This window comes from Mauremys mutica, chromosome 3 (genome assembly GCF_020497125.1).
Source record: "Mauremys mutica isolate MM-2020 ecotype Southern chromosome 3, ASM2049712v1, whole genome shotgun sequence".
Lineage (NCBI taxonomy): Eukaryota > Metazoa > Chordata > Testudines > Geoemydidae > Mauremys > Mauremys mutica.
The window spans coordinates 76370067-76387111 of record NC_059074.1 but is presented as its reverse complement, the minus strand read 5'-3'; the positions used below and the strand labels follow the sequence as shown (position 1 = coordinate 76387111).

Below are 17045 nucleotides of genomic sequence, written 5' to 3'. Positions count from 1 at the left end.
GGTGGGGGGAGGGCACTGGTGGGGAGGAAAGGGGGAAGCCCAGCGCTGGTGCGGCAGGGAGTGTGGGTGTGGGGAGAGCCCAGGACTGGGGCAGCAGGGGGTTACAGGGGGGAGCCCAGGGCTGGGACGGAGGGCAGCCAAATTTTTTTTTGCTTGAGGCAGCAAAAAACCTAGAGCTGGCCCTGCCGGGTTCCCCCAGCCGCCGGAGCCCCGGGCCCTTTTATTTGCCCCTGAGGGCTCCCAGCCACCTCTTCAGCTGGGAGCCCCTGGTTGATTTAAAATAAAGTATCACCTCCCCACCCCCAACCTTCCTTTTTGGCCTACAGCTGTTTTGGAGGGGCGGTGCTGGGGAAGGAGAGTTTGTTTCCGCAGGGCTGGGTGGCCCTGGGGCGGGGTGTTTCTGCGGGGCCTGGAGGTTTCGGCCCTTAGCTGTTTTCTTTGGAGGAATGTGGCCCTCGCCGCTTTACGAGTTGTGCAGGCCTGGGTTAGAGTTCCAAACAGGGTGTGCTCCCTGGTAAACAAGGGAGGCAAAGTTAGAACTCAAGCTGTGTGAAAATCTGTTTTATTTGTGGGTGTAGTTATAACTATTTCTTTTAATAAACACATCCTGTTTATGAAAGATTGTGATTGCATATATTATAGGGGATGGAAACCCAGAAAAATGAAGTCAGTGGAGAGGAAAATCTCAGCCTTTTCCCTTGCCTATTGAAAGTAGACAGACTGGGGCAGCAGGAGTTCAGAAGAGGCAGAAAGTAAGCTAAAGGGACCTCCATCATGAGAGACCTCTGTGGTGTTCCAATAAAGCAGACCAGATAGGCTGGCTAAGAAAGGAGCATTGGGCAGACATGGCACTGAGAGCATTCCCAAATCTTTTCCATAATATGGACTACAATGCAGCAGAAAATAGAATGTAGGAAACAGAGTGGAGATATGACCCCACTCGGCATCATGACAGGGAAAAAAACAGAGATTACTTTTCAAACAAATAGAGAGGCTGGGTATCCTGAACTTGGTGTTCACAGCTAGATTGGAGGGAGAGAATGTGACAAAGGGGCCCACTGGTACCAGCTGGCGAAGGGTTCAGTATTCTGCGTCAGCATTTCCTTTTAGGCCTGACAAACTAACTACACCTAACACACCACTTTCATGGTATTTATCCCTAAATAGTGTCTTGTAAGATACCAAATGAAAGCTTGTGTCTTATTGGCCATTACTATCATTGTGACTTGTATGCATTGACACTATTTTAAAAGTTATGTGTATATAATGAAAATACAGCCTGTATCAATATATCCTGTATATACTGAAAATATATCCTGTATCCTTTATATCCTGTCTGAATCAAGATATGAGTCACCAGCAGAGACAGATTTTCTCTTAGATCAGGAGTGTTTGTCCATCTAGCTGACATGTAAATTAAGCATTGTATTGCCTCACAATGGGCCTTCAATTCCCAAGTAGCTGAAGTTCCAAACTCTCTTCATCAGAGGGGAAAAAAACTGACTTATCCAGAAAAAAAGGTGAGGTGTGGTTTCCTAAAAAAAAACCCTGTATTCCGCTTTAGTCAGGAAAGGCAGCTGAAAGGATAGAGAAAAGAACCATGATCCTTTGTGTCCAGTACTTACACATGGAGCCATCATCCTTCAGATAAACATCAGAAAGCATTAATTTCTGTTGTAGAGGCTCAGTACAGCGGGGACATTAATGATTTTCTATTTTGTATTTTAAAGTCTATAAATCCAGGATTTTATGTGTAATGACTTCTAGGAGACAAATTGGCTATCATGACTGAACTTGTGTGACTCTGCCAGATTACCACTAGGTCAGAGACTTTACCTGCCAACCAAATATTGAACTTACTTTCATGATACCCACTTTTATACAATTATTCCACAATGAAAATACATTGAAAGTAAACTAAGGTATCATAATTAAAAGCTATATGACATAGTATTTCACTTCTACATGAATACATGTATTTATGTGTCTATTTTCTTTTCTTCATATGGTGTATATTGTTGGTACTAAAAGTCACTGTGTTGTTTTTATGAATTTGGTTTTTAAGCAATATTATTTCAAGCCCTGTGCAAAATGTTAATGTCTTTTTACAAGCACTGTGTCCAATTGTATTTTAATGAAGTATCACTGAGGACAAAACAGAACTAATATGAAAAAAATCAGAGATTACACTCTGGGAGAATTAAGTCTACAGCAAACAGTTTTACTCAACTTTTAAGTTATTTACCTCAGCTGAATGTACTTAGCATAGTTCCAACTGCCATTTTGACCATTTTTTAATAAAATAAAATAAATAATTAATAAATCCCTTAGAGCTGCTCTTTCAGAAATGTATTAAATGGTCAGTCAGAGTCAATGATTTTCTGTGCTATGGAATTGAGTACAGCATATCTGCCAAAAGTCATTGCAACATATTCTAAAGCATGTTATTACGTTCCTGTTAGGTCTTGAGGACAGACTAGTGTTCAGCTGGTTTTATCTAGTCCATCTTTCTATTTATATTACATTAGTATCTAAAACTTCTATCTCAGTAAGTTTGTTTTTCATCATCTGAAATTGTGGAATGAAAGTAATCCAAATCCTTTTGAGGCTCATTATTCTCTAACATTTCATGCTGACTTTTGTTAGACCAGAAATGTTTCAAATAAATTCAAGTCTACATCTTTGCTTGGTTGAAACAAAAGTCTTAAATTGACTTATAATGTTTGGACCTCACATTGCAGACTAAAATTAAACACAAGTAGGCATGAGTCCTTGCTGGTTGGTTTTAGACTTGTCAGTAGAAGAGGATGTGATTTATTGGAATTCATGGACTTGACTAAAAATGAATTCTTATTTGTGTCAGTTTATTGTATTATAGCTATGTCACAGTTTCTGGGTTAACTGATCTTCCTTGAGGGCACCCACTTAAGGTTTTAGTCTTCCCAGCTATCACTTCTCTTGGGGCAGAGAAGTGCATCTCTCTCTCTTCAGAGTGCAGATTTAGGCTTACAGTCCCTCTGCACCTCACTGCGATTTCCCGGGGGCCAGCACCTGTGATTAGCAGGGGCCATTACAGCGTACACCAGTGTAACTGGGTGGCTTGCCCCTTAATGGCTGTAGGGCCTGGGACTAGCCAACTCTGATTACTAAAGGAGGTAGACCTGTGTGAGAGTAGCTGATTCCTATAAAGAGCAGAAAGTGGGAGTAGGGGGATGCTCAGAAAACACAAGCCTGAAAAGCTGTAGCTGGCTGGGAGAAGCAGTAGCAGCTGCAAGGAGCAAGAGTTGTTCTTGCGGAGACATTGAACCATGCCCCAGGTTGGGGAAAGCGGGCTGGCCCCCACCCCAACTACAGGGAGAGAGAGAGAGAGAGAGACACTGAACTGGTGTTGGGGTCTGGAGGACCAATGTGTATCTGAGGCCTGAATAAAGTGGACCCTAGGTAGGGAAATGTTTTAATTTCCTTTGAACTGTGTTGAGTTTGGACTGTAAGCACTGAAGAAGCAGAAAACAGACACGGGGCTGTAGAGTGAACTCTGGCCATAAGGGAGTGCTTGGCAGGGCAGCCAACCCTGCTACAATCAGTTACCTACCAGTCTTCACAAAGCAAACAGTTATTCTTAGGGAGAAAACATTATGGAGAAAATAAAAAATAAGAGAACCTACACACATGCTAAAAGCTTACCAGAGGTCATCTCCATCTCCGACATAGGGCTCCTGTAGGTGTCAGTCTTTCAAACAGCACAGCTGGGTTTGCCCCCTTCGGTACAAGTTCATGTCAGTTTTTAGCTCAGGAACAAGACCCCAACTGGACAGGTCAGTTGTTTCTTTATACAGCTTGGCCCTTTGATCTCCCATTTCTGGAACAGGTTAATTGCCCTCTTCTCAGGGCACAGGTTCAAAAGGTTGGGTTTTTGCATATCTGGGTTTGTGGAATTTGCATTAAACACCACCCAGGAAACCCACTGAACACTTAATGTCCCAGAAATCCACACCTTTCTGACACACTTCAGTACAGTCTTTTGAACTCCTTACATTTCTCAAGTCTAACATCTATCACAGGCTACTATCAGTTTAATAGTTCATTCTTTGGTGTTTAATCAATCGGGCGATCAAGATAATTGAAGGTTTTAAACCATGATCACAGATGGCCTTGTGGATTTTTTTTTTTTACTTTTATAGTGATCCATGCTCAGCATTCAACATACACTAGAGTCTTATTTCTGTTCTATCTTCTTATTACACAGTGATCAACATCTATAGGCCTGGAATGACTCAAAACCAGTGTTTCTCAAACTGGGGTCCCCGCTTGTTTAGGGAAAGCCCCTGGCGGGCCGGGCCAGTTTGTTTACCTGCCCCGTCCACAGGTCCAGCCGATCACAGCTCCCACTGGCTGCGGTTCGCTGTTCCGGGCCAATGGGGGCTGCTGGAAGCGGTGGCCAGGACGTCCCTCAGCCCACGCCACTTCCAGCAGCCCCCATTGGCCCGGAGCAGTGAACCGCGGCCAGCGGGAGCCACGATCAGCTGGACCTGCGGACAGGGCAAGTAAACAAACTGGCTCGGCCCGCCAGGGGCTTTCCCTACACAAGTGGTGACCCCAGTTTGAGAAACACTGCTCAAAAGTAAGCATTTGGCGCTGCAATGTATTAATGAACTAGAATCTTCCCTTTGGGCTTATGAGTTCAGGAACCTCCTTAAGTCACAAAGGAGGTGATGTTTTTAATCACAGACTAATCCATCAGACATCATTTTCCATCATAAATGACCAAAACATTTGACTGTGTGGGCAAATTCTGGTTTGGGAAAACTTAAAACAGAAATAAGTGTGCTACCAGGCCAAGAATGGGATATATTTTTAGAGCTGAGGAAAGTTTGCCTACATCATGCGTGGAGCTTGTCACCTTATTTTCATGAGGTGGTGGAACACATGAGAGGAAGGAAGCTAGCCCCACAAAGGAAACAATTGCTTCCATTAGAATGGTTCTAAGACTCGTGTGGAAAGTCATGACAGGGGCAGGATGGGGCATGTTTGGGATTGGGCCCAAGACCCATGTTTACACAGATCCAGGGACGTAGTACCCCACCAGTGTCTGCCAGTATTCCATTCTATAGGCACAGCAGCCCCACACACTGGTCCTTGCTTGGGTAGGTGGATACTGTGACAGATTGGAGGAATGACTGTCTCAAACTGTGAACTTCATTTTGTGTTCTGCGTGCTATTTTGTATTGTAACCTCCATGTTGGATTAAGTCATCAAGATTGCATTGAAAAAAATCTAAATATTGACAAGGTCCGTTTAGTCTAGACGCTGCATTGCACATATTTGGTTGTGGGACACTCCAGAGAGGGCTAACAATGAGGCTAATCAAGCTCCATAACCTTGAACCTTCCCTGTGGGATCAATGGTTTTTTTTACAAGGGCCATTGGTTTTGAATAACTCTCTGCACAGAAGCTGATGAGGAGAGATGAGAAGAAAGGGCCAGAGCCTGGAATACCCCCGGCTGAAGCACATGGGCAAAAGAGGGACAGGGATTGTTTTAAAAGGTGGCTGTTTCTCTGAGCAAGAGCCCAGCCCACCACCCAAACTAGCATACCAGGCTTCAGAGAAAGACTTCAGGCTCACAAATGGGTTAGATCAGACTGGGGAAGGTGAGATGCAGTTAGGATTTTGTTGTTTTAATCTGACTCTCTAGTGCTTTCAAGAGTAAAAATGACAGTGGTTAATAAATTCCTTTACTAAGCCTGTGTTCTTTGCCTTTCTACCAGGTTGTCCCTGAATGGTTTGACTTGAAACCTGAGCTCCCACAGACAGATAGCCTTTGGGAAAATGGGTGTAAGCAAGTAGGGGCTCAGGAGCACTGAGGCATTGGTTTTGGGATCTGAGGCAGCTGGATAGTGGGGTCCCACTGCCAAAGAAGGGTGTCAGAATTCTGGTCTGTACCTGGGAGTCTGAGGGGGACAGAATTAGGAACAGTGACTGTCCCATCCCAAGGGGTATAGAAGCATGTGGACCCAAGATTTGGGTCCTATGATGGAGCAGAGTAACCCCACATCATCAGAGAAGGTTTTAAAGACAGCCTATGGGCCCACTTAACCCGGCCCCACTATACCTGCAGCCAATGCCAGGCCTGCAGGGCAAAGAAAAGAACAGAACCTGGCTCAGTTCATGGCTCACTGATGAAGAAGCAGGATGTAGCTCTGCCTCTCTGTATGAGGGAAGAATTATTACAAGCCTGGCAGCTGGGATAGCCACGATGGGAAAAGCAGTGCATCCCTGACTGGAAACAACTGTTGAGGAGACTGGGGAACACCCATTAGTGAATAGACTCCGCTATTTACTTGAAGGACTTTGTGGGGCCACGCCCCTCCAGCTCTACCTTTTCCCCTCCCCCACCAAAGAGGTGACGGTTATAGAAGCAGCCAACGAAAACAGAGGATAGAGGCTTTCTTCTGCCCTCTACCCTGCTGCAAGATACCTATGGCTGCAACAGGATGCCGGAAAAGTCCACAAAGTGGTGCTAATCTCGGCAAGCTATTTACAGGTCCATTCACTACAGATTAGTGACCACCCAAAAGGAAGAAAGGGCCAGGTTGTAAGCGATTCCACCTCCCTCATATACTCCATGCTACTCATTTAGAGCCCAAATGCTCAGGCTTTACATGAAGGAATTAATTTCACAAAAAAATGTGATCCAGTTTTTCAATATAGCCTATGATTCCTGTTCCACAGAGGATTTGTTTTATGGGTTTGTTATGCGTGGAACCAGGAAGATCTGAAATGCTGACTAAACCAGAGTTTCAGAAATTAATATCTTGCTGGCTGGGGGAGCGGGGATAATCTGGCCAAAAAATATCCAGAGAAGCACATCTTTGTCACTAGTTTACTGACTTTTTACCCCTTTGAGGTGACATACAGAGAGCCATTTTTAACTAACTATCACCAGGTGGTAAGAACTTTTCCACAAATTAATTCCTATGTTATTACAAGCATCATACAAATATTCAAGATTCCTGCTTTTCACATCAGAACATGATTAGTTCCTAAGGGGAATGATGGTTTTCTGGTTAAGGCACCGGAACTGGTCATTAGAAGACCTATGTTCTATTGCCAGATTTATCATAGACCTCTTGTGACCATGGGCCCATCATGTAACCTCTTTGGGTGAAATCCTGGCCCCATTGACTTCACTGGAGACAGAATTTCACTTTTTGTGTCTGTTTCCCTAATTATAGAATGGAGTTAATAATACTACCCTACAACATGAGATGTTGCAAGGCTAAATTCATTAACACATGTGAAGAGCTCAGATACTCGGTGATGAGTGTAATAAAAACCCTATAAATAAATGAACCATTGCCAAAGGTTAGTTACTCACCCTATTCTTGACAATAATAGTGCAACCATAGTAGTAATAACCTGAACTGAACAAACAATATATTTTGAAAAGCTTGTGCTATTAAATTTACCCTTTTTGGATTTGTGAAGTTTCTATAAAAACAGAGCTCTTTGTGCGTTTCTTGGATATCACATGTGAAATGTGCTTAACAGTTTGGATTAAAGAGCCATTTTCTGTTTAAAAAAAAATTCACACTAGTAAGTCTTGAAAAACATGGCGCTAGTACTGTCCTTTCTCCTTATTCTAAGCCCTTCCCACACTGATGCAGGGGATGTGTAATGATATATGTGTAACTTTGAATGCCAACTGAGACATGCTAATCTCTAAATGAAACATTAAGCTTTTGTACAGGTTTACACATACTGTATATCATATAATGGACAAATTAAGGCTCTAAATAAATATTGTTGACCTACACTAAATTAAAGTCAACAATATAAATGAGAAGAGCCAATAATCATCTGCCCTGTGTGGATATTCTAGAGGAGGGAAAGAATGAGGTTAAGCCTTTTGCCCACACTCATAGTCTTTCACAGGAAAGCAGTCTTAATTTGCCATTTCAGGTTTCCAGGGCTATTGTTCTGGGTTCCTCTTTCTCCACAGGCTTGTTGCTCTTTGTGCACTCTGGAATACCAACCACCCAGAGATTATTTTGTCTTTCATGATTCAGAAGATCCTCCATTTTGTATCTTTACCAGCTAACCTCTTTTTGCTGGTCATACAGCTGTAGAGCAAGAAAGATGACAGTGCCTCCATGGAAAAGAATTTCTGCTTCATTGAACCACCATGTCCCTTATGTTTTGCAAGTCCCTAATGAAGTTCTCTGCTGTGCCTGAAATTCCACTTATCCTGGGGGTAAGGACTTAACTGCTTTGTCTGCAATAGCTTGGGCCCACTCCTCTGGCAGGGTGGAGCTTTGGTTGCTGTCTCTATGTCTCAGTTCCCTTCTTTAGCATGGTGATTTGTAATCTTATTAGTTTTCTCAATAATTTGGCCCAACAATCTTCTAGGGACTTTCCCTGAGGCCCTTGAATCAAATTTAGCCCTAGTCACTTATATTAAAAATCACTGAAAACCATGGCCTTTATTCATGGCTGGTAGAGAAATAAAATTCAGCTCCCTACCAGTTTGATGCAAAATACACACACACACACACACACACACACACACACACACACACAGAGTCTTCTTTGTAGTCTCGTGGACTTTGGGGGGAAGAAAACAAATCATAAACAATAAAATGCTATTTTAGACTAATATTTTCAAAGAATAGATGCTGAATTTCACTGGGAGTTGTGGATGCTCAGCACTTCTCAGAATCAAACCACATGTCTAAATATGGACTTAGATGCCTACATTTAGGCATCCAAATTTAAAAACAGATTTTTGCACATGCACTATTATACAGTGAGTTCTCAAACTGGGAATTAAATGTGCCATCTGAAAAAGCTAGCCCACAGATTGCTATATTGTTGTATTAGTATTGCATGTATTTTTCCTGCACTTTTAACTCTGTGGTATACAAGAGTTAATGCACTCTTGAATTCTGTAAAATTCAACTTTATGTATGTATGTATGCATCCTGATATTTTTAAGATAAACATTTACCCAAAGTTAATACACACTGATATCTGAGAGATCAATTATTTTCTGTATTTATAATAGTGACTATTGTATGCAGCTATGCTGGAAATATATTCCCATTCATTCAATAATGACAGTTGAGAGATCATAGAATATCATAGAATCATAGACTATCACAGTTGGAACGGACCTCAGGAGGTCATCTAGTCCAACCCCCTGCTCAAAGCAGGACCAATCCCCAACTAAATCATCCCAGCCAGGGTTGAGATTTCAATGTATTTCAGTGGTTTCATATAGTAGCATGCAGGCTGTTTGGAATTTTAAAAGCATGCTTAGAAATATGCAATAGATCTGCATATCAATAAGAAGAGTTCCATCATAATTTTGTATAATCAAATACATGCTACTATTGTGTTCTTCCATTTTAAATCTTAGACCCTGGAAGCCCCTGAAAATGCTAGTACAACGTTTGGCAACATATCATCAAATATGCTATACCTTAGAATGACTGCAAAATGACTAAGCAGCTCTATGTATATTTCTCCTTGTTAAATAAAAAAAACCGGGCAGTTAAACAAACATAATATTGTCCAACATATGAAATACGTTATCTAAATATATGCATGCTCAATATAGAGTACAGTAAATAATTCCTTGACCCTGAATTGGTGTACATTTACACTTCAAAACTGTTAAGAATAAATCTGACAGAGCTATTTGATCTCTGCATGAAAATGGACTTCAAAGCCCACCGTGTATTTCTGTTCATTTTACAGCTACAGATTTCTAGCAGAAAGTGATTATACCTCTGATTACCTATGCCTATTGTTGCAGCAGTTTCATCTAAAGCTTTTTTAGAATTTAATCATTGTCTTTTGTTGACCAGCGCAATGGTACAGAGAGCTTTGCAGTACATGTGTAAGTGGCCAGTGTAATTGAAAAACAGACTAAATCTACTGGATTTTTGTAATGCAGTAAACTATGAATAGGAGAATAAAATGTCCTCAATGGCTGGATGCGTATTGTTACTTTGAAGCTTCTCCCATCTACCACCACCAGATCAGAGTAGAAGCTAACACCCACTACTTTAAATAATTATTGGATTAGTTTTTCTCATTATTTCTCATTCATTTTCCTTTGAGCACCACCCCACTTGATGTTCTAATTAGTTCTCTGAAAAACCTTTTGCAGAATAAATGGTTCTGGCTTTGTACTATCAGAGATATGAAAACTATATTTGTTTGACAGGGAAACAATTTGGTCTTCGTAATTTACACCACAGACAGAATATTGATTTGAATATTAGTCAAAGATAAAGTAAGTGACATTTCCTGAGCAAAGTTTTCTATTAATTAAACTGGAACCAAACAAGAGATTTATACTTTTCATATTTTATGTATTATATTTTATGGCTCTGGATACAGACTTCCCAAAAATCATGTTCTAATTGGCTGGTTGGGCCTTTTAGATGATGTCATAGCCATGTATCAACTGCCAAATGTGCAGCAATGGGACTTTGTCACCAAAACCAAGGGGAAAAGACCTGTGCCTGGGATGTGTGTTGCACAGCTTTTTTTAAAAAAGAAGCTTAAGGAATGTAGAGTGGGATGTGAAAGGTTTTTCCTATCTTCACCATATTTCCCTCCCACCACTGTGTAATCTCTGTGATATTTTAAATGTTATAGGCTAAGGCTAAGGCTGTAAGTCACTCCACCCCAAACCTGATTCTCCCCCTCATTTCTGCCTTTTCTCTCTCCTTTTTCCCACCTCCCCCCACTCCACCTCCTAAAATGTACATCTTCAGAAACTGGGAGGTTTAAGCCTACTCCCAGTTCAGGTCTCTGACTCTGCACCAAGTCATGTCGACTTTTCCAACTGATTATTCCACTAGGGGGCATGGTTTTCTTAACCTCCCATGGAACAGAGAGAAGCCTTGGGCATGCACACGCCCAAAATCTAACAGGGATACACATCCTGTATCGTCACGCATCTTCTGATATCCTCCAAGACAGCCCAGTTCCTTCAGAGTCTGCCAGTGCCCATGAACACTCCACCACCAACCCCTGCAAAGAGTTAATTCAGCAGAGGACAAACCCATATGTTCCTGAAAGAGTAGGAACTAACTTACATCAAATCTCAACAAGGCTGACAGGAGATAATGTCCCTAAGAATGGCTGTTCCCTCTCCCCCAAAGAGTCCACCCATAGAAAGGCTTACACAATGTTGGGGGAAAATGCCATGAAGACATGGCTTTTGGCTCCCCTCCACCCATGGACGTGAGGGGGACACTTGGCCTTTACATTTCAAACATGTTCCACCACCTGTGTGAAATGTGACAGGATATGCCAGTCTCCTTTTCAAGGATTTCAACTGCTAAGGGGGCGGCAAGGCTCATGCTGAAGACAGAAAGGTGAAAGGGTTCTGAGTCCAGAGAACCTAAAAAGGTGTGGAGAAAAGAAAACTGAATAAAGCATGGAGAAAATCATCTTCTCAATTGCATTACACCAGTTTTACTCCCCTGTTTTGAGTCACACTGGCATAAAACTGGATTTAGCCCCATAGTGTTTATATAAGTTCCCTTGTTCTTTTTTCTCATCCTTCTACTGGAAATTACTTTTCATTGTGGAAAGAATTCATGTTTTACTCATTTTCTTTCAATCTATTCTAGCAAATAAAAAATTAACATAAAAGTAAGTCCTTTGCACTGGATTTTTTTATGATTAATTGAATAGTATAAAGCCAGTATTAGTATTCACATCACATTCAATTATGTCCCTAGCATGTGTCCTCATTTGCTTTTCCATGTGTTGGTTCATCACACAATGCTAATTAGGTCACTTCAAATGGCTCATAATTGACAATGGCACTTTTGCAGGTTTATATTTTCACACACAAAATCTGAAAATAAATTAATGACCAGCAATTTTGACAATTACGGTCAATTAAATTTGTCAACATAACATTTGACATAAATAATCTATATTTAATATTGAAACCTTGAGATTAAGAATATATTTTTAACAAGCATGCCCAAAGTTACTGGGCTTTGTATTTTAAAATAATTAATGAAAAAAATTAATATTGCTTCAAAACTATATAAACTTTTTATTGCTTTTATAGCTTCTTTTTTTCCCCCTTTAAAATTAACATTTTCAGATCTCATTGCCATATAGTATAACTAGTAACCAGAATTCAAGATCATTTTATATGTTTACTTTTAATAAAATCTACTGTACAGAGTAAGAGGAAGTTCTTTTCTAAATCTAACCACATGTCCAACAACATGCAAATAACACAGATGTTACTGAAGTAAGCATATGGTGTTGCCACTGCAAAAGATAATTTTGTCTTTAAAGTATTACTGTGCCACTTTGCACACTGTAGTGAAGTTACAGACAGCTATAAAGTCGTATTTTTAAATGCATTACTTATATAGATACTTTGTCAAATATATTAGCTAGTGCTGCAAAGATCCTAGGTAGCAAAGGTGGCTTTTTCTCATTTTTAGCTACAGTTTATCTTCCTGTAGGCAAACCAGGTTACACCTTGGCAAATTATTATTAATTTTATTAGTAGTTTTGCATTATGTAATTCTTACACCAAATTCATATAGTTTGCTTCCAGCGCTGTGAAAATGACTCCTATCAATAGTATTAGTCACAGCAAGACACAACTAATATGTTCACAACAAATAAAATACTAGAGTTAAATGTCATGGTGACATCAGAAATGTAGATTGGAATTTATACATTACACATAGTTTGTTATGCTTTTATACAAGTATCAAATACACTGTAAAAGATCCCTTCCCTGGAATCTTGACATGACATACTGTATCAAAAACAGGTAAAAGCTTTCCGTTGCTGGACCTGGAATCGAAATGGAGAGAAATTTAACAGTATTTCCATATAGAAAAGCAAAACAGACTGAAAATCTTTTTATTTTTACTACAACTTGCTTGACCACATTTTGCCCAAGGGTGTGCATAGGTCAAATATTTACATTAATGCAATTCAGACAGGCATTTTGAAATTAAGGCTCCCACACTTTGCAACACCCTGGGAGACTTGTGTGTTTTGTAGTCATTTGGAAGTCATTAGTCGAGCTAAATGGCCATGAAAAGTATTGATGGGACATGATAGTAAAATGGACATGAGAAATGCTTCTTATCTAGGAAATATTAACTGGGTGTTTAATCTCTATGGTGATAGAGCTACATCAAAAATTGTAAAATTAGAAGGCTTGACAGACATAAACATAGCTGGAATTACATTACCAAAATGAAATGCAAGGTGAGGTTGATGGTTTGCAACATTGGAGAAAGGGCCTTCATTAGGCTTTTCGGGTATGCCCTTGTGTGAGAATAACATGTTCACATTGATTTTGATCTCAAATGGATGCATGGCTATGACATCATCTAAAAGGCCCAACAAGCCAATTAGAACATGATTTTGGGGAAGTCTGTATCCAGAGCCATAAAATATAATACATAAAATATGAAAAGTATAAATCTCTTGTCTGGTTCCAGTTTCATTAATAGAAAACTTTGCTCAGGAAACGTCACTTACTTTATCTTGATCTCAAATGGTTACACCAGTGCAAAAATCAAGTATGTTGTATATCAGTGCATTATGTTTGCTACTTTAATTGCACAGTTTAATTCACTATTTCCATAGCCTACATGCTTCAAGAGGAGGGAATCAAATTTAATTGGAAATAGCGCATTAGAGTAAAAAGAGGTACACATGCTTTATGTTTATGTTTTTATTTCTGAAAATATACACTAGTGGTCTGTGAAGCATGTTGTAATGAATATATGAGAAAAATGTAATAATTCTAATACTGAGTACAAATGCTTTTTATCTTTTTTTCCTTTAACAATTGATCTGGCTATAAAATTCATCACCCACAGGAGCACCAGTATTCCTTACATACAAAAATTAAATCAGTAATTTTAAAAAAGAAATGGTAGGGGCAGGTAGGAAAGAGAGATGGGAAGGAAGAGAGATAAGAGATAACCGGCAGACTTCAAAAGGTTTTGGAGATTCAGCCCAGATAAGCATCCAAGTGCCAGGTTTTCAAAATAGCTCCCATGTAGGCACCTAAATGAAGTGACCAATATTCTAGGTGCTGAACTCGCTTTTGAAAATCTGGTTATGTGAAGTAACCAAATGTGAACTGAGAGTTTCTGGTAATCTGACCCTAACAATGGGTGCTGAACATGTCTGAAAATCTGACCCCAAAGGTTTATCTGAGTTTATATTTCTTTGGTCTGCGAATTGAGCTAGGACTTCATGAGAACAGGCTTTCTGATTAGATTTTCCGTCTTTCCTTATTTTTGGCCACTTTTGATGTATTGAAAGAAAATTCTGAGGGCTATTTAAGGATATATTGGTTTTCCCTCTCCCAATTTCCCCATGTGTAAGCCCATACAATCTAAACAAAAAAGTAACAGAGGTGCGTGACATTTTCTTTTCTCTTTTTCTTAAGTAAACCAAACGTTTACCAAAATTTAGAAAAGGTTGGTTTTGATAATGGCAATTTGGTACAAAGCAGTATCAGTTTATTTTTCATATTGGAAAAGGAGGAAGTCAGGAAGTGGGTTCAGGGCATAGTTGCCAACTTTCATGGAGTCAAGTATCAGAGGGGCAGCCGTGTTAGTCTGGATCTGTAAAAGCAGCAAAGAGTCCTGTGGCACCTTATAGACTAACAGACATATTGGAGCATGAGCTTTCGTGGGTGAATACCCACTTCGTTGGATGCATGTCATCCGACTAAGTGGGTATTCACCCAAGAAAGCTCATGCTCCAATATGTCTGTTAGTCTATAAGGTGCCACAGGACTCTTTGCAACTTTCATGGAGTAAATAAGCCCCCCCAACTTTCACGATAAGCCAAAAATCAAGCTAATCCCATTTCAAAACAAGGCCAAAACAAGCCAATCCCTAAGAACCCCAACACTCTATGTGATTAGATGCCCCCAGTTTGCAGTCTGGGACTGTGGTGGGCCCACTGTGCACCCCTGACTCTCTTCCCCCCCCCTTGCCTCTGCTTGCTCCTCCCCCTTACCTCTGCTTGCTGGGAGCTGATAAAAAAAGAAGACGCAACAAGCTACAAGCCAAAAACTAGCAACAAGCAACTCACAAGCCAATTAAGCCAAAAACAACTTCAATTTCTGCGTTTTTTCTGCGGGTTTGGCATGTCTGGTCAGGGGTAGTGTGTACAAGTGATGTGATGCAGGTTAGTCACTAATTAGAGGTCTCTGCAGGTTTTATCAGAGCAACTAGACAAGACATTAGTCTGTGGATGACTCATGCCATAGTTTCTCTCCTAAGAGAAGATGGTGATGACAACATGGTGTCAGTTTGAGGGAAACATAGCACAAGCATAAGGATCACAGTGGAAGAAAGAGTACATGGAGGAAGAGAAGGACAAATAACATACATAGATTCTTTGAACACTAAATGTGTACTCAATAATGGAGAGACAAGGTGGGTGTGTTAATATCTTTTATTGCTTTCTGCTGGTGAGAGAGAGGAGTTTTTGAGCTTACACAGAGCTCTTCTTCACGCACGTCTCTCACCAAAATAAGTTGATCCAATGAAAGATATTACCTCATCCACCATGTCTCGCTACAACAGCACTACATACTCAATAATGGACTCAGTTCCAAATGCCAGAAATTGTCATATTTACACACAGACAAGACACATGGTGGGGGACTGCAGACATTGTGGGGGAAAATGAGAATACCGGAATACACAATCTCTTTGGGGGATCCTCCAGCTACTCCATCCTCATGAGAATATATTAACTATGGTTTGCAACCTGTCCTTTAAATCAGCTTCTGTATCCAGTGACTGGAAGATAGCTAATGTAACGCCAATATTTAAAAAGAGCTCTAGAGGTGATTCCTGCAATTACAGACTGTTAAGTCTAACATCAGTACTGGGAAAATTAGTTGAAACAATAGTAAAGAATAAAATTGTCAGACACATAGAAAAACATAAACTCTTGAGCAATAGTCAACATGTTGATGTTTCCCCTTACATTTTTTCTTTGAATAACAATTTTAAAAAAATTAAAAAACAAAACTGTGATTGATAAAAGAGAATTCTTTTTGTTTGCAATTGCATTATTTGTTGAGGCAAAAATATATGTACATATATTTGTAACTGAAACCTTTTTGAACTTTGCACAAAAATTGGTGTTAATGGTATGATTATACCCCAACCATGATCTTAAAATAGTGTGGTACCACAGCTCATATATATATATATATTTTTAAAGGGGTATAAAATTGACTTTTGTTGCAAGAAAATTAAAATAATTTTAAAAAAATAGTCACGTGACACACACAACATAGACATAAGACACACACATGACATACAAGACAAACTTACAATTAAAAACAAATGGCGCCAAAATTCTATTCTCTGTGAGGAGAGGCGGGGGGGGAAAGGGGGGAAGAAGGGGGGTGAAGAGCAACCTAGGAAGGTAGCGAGACCTGAGCCAAGAGAGATTAACTCTATAAAGGTATTTGAAAGTACAAGCAGCAGCAGCAGCAGCAAGTTTAGCAAACTGAGAAAACATATAAAGACAAAACTTAACCGGTATGTAAAAATATATGAAAAAGAAGGTTCTATTTTCAGATAAGAGCGCGGAGTGTGGTTCCATGGGTCAAAGCAATTGGGAACCTGCACAGCTGGGAATTGCGCCCCTGGTTTTTATCCTGGCTGTGAGAGGAGATTGGGGGTAGTTACCTGCTCTTGTAAAACCTGAATGTGTTCCCCCAGTGTTTGTTGCTTTTGTGTGCATGCCAAATGGATAGTGGGAGTGCCCTTTTTTGCTGCAGTTAACTGTTTTTGGGCAGCTCCATGTATTAATGCATTAATTCTAGGTGTTAACCCGCTTAATTTTAGTTTTTTACTTTGAAATTCTTTTTTATTCACTCCCCTGCGATCGAGTCGCAGCTCCTGTCTCCTAATGTGCTCTGTGAACTGTTCCATTTTTTCCTTCATTTGATTTACCAATTCAGTGAGAGTATTGTTTGCTACTCTTTCCT

The 17045-nt window shown here is 40.2% G+C and overlaps 1 long non-coding RNA gene across 3 annotated transcripts in view; it reads left to right on the top strand.

The window, feature by feature from the left end:
* The first annotated feature begins 1447 nt into the window (after positions 1–1447).
* Positions 1448–17045, top strand: part of LOC123367286 — a 28033-nt gene continuing 12435 nt past the window's right edge. For 2 of the 3 annotated variants that reach the window (XR_006578390.1, XR_006578389.1), the window contains exons 1-2: positions 1448–1520; positions 8122–8252. This is a non-coding gene — a long non-coding RNA (uncharacterized LOC123367286). Of the gene's footprint in view, positions 1521–8095; positions 8253–17045 lie in introns of all 3 variants that reach the window. The other variant, XR_006578391.1, reaches the window with a different exon arrangement.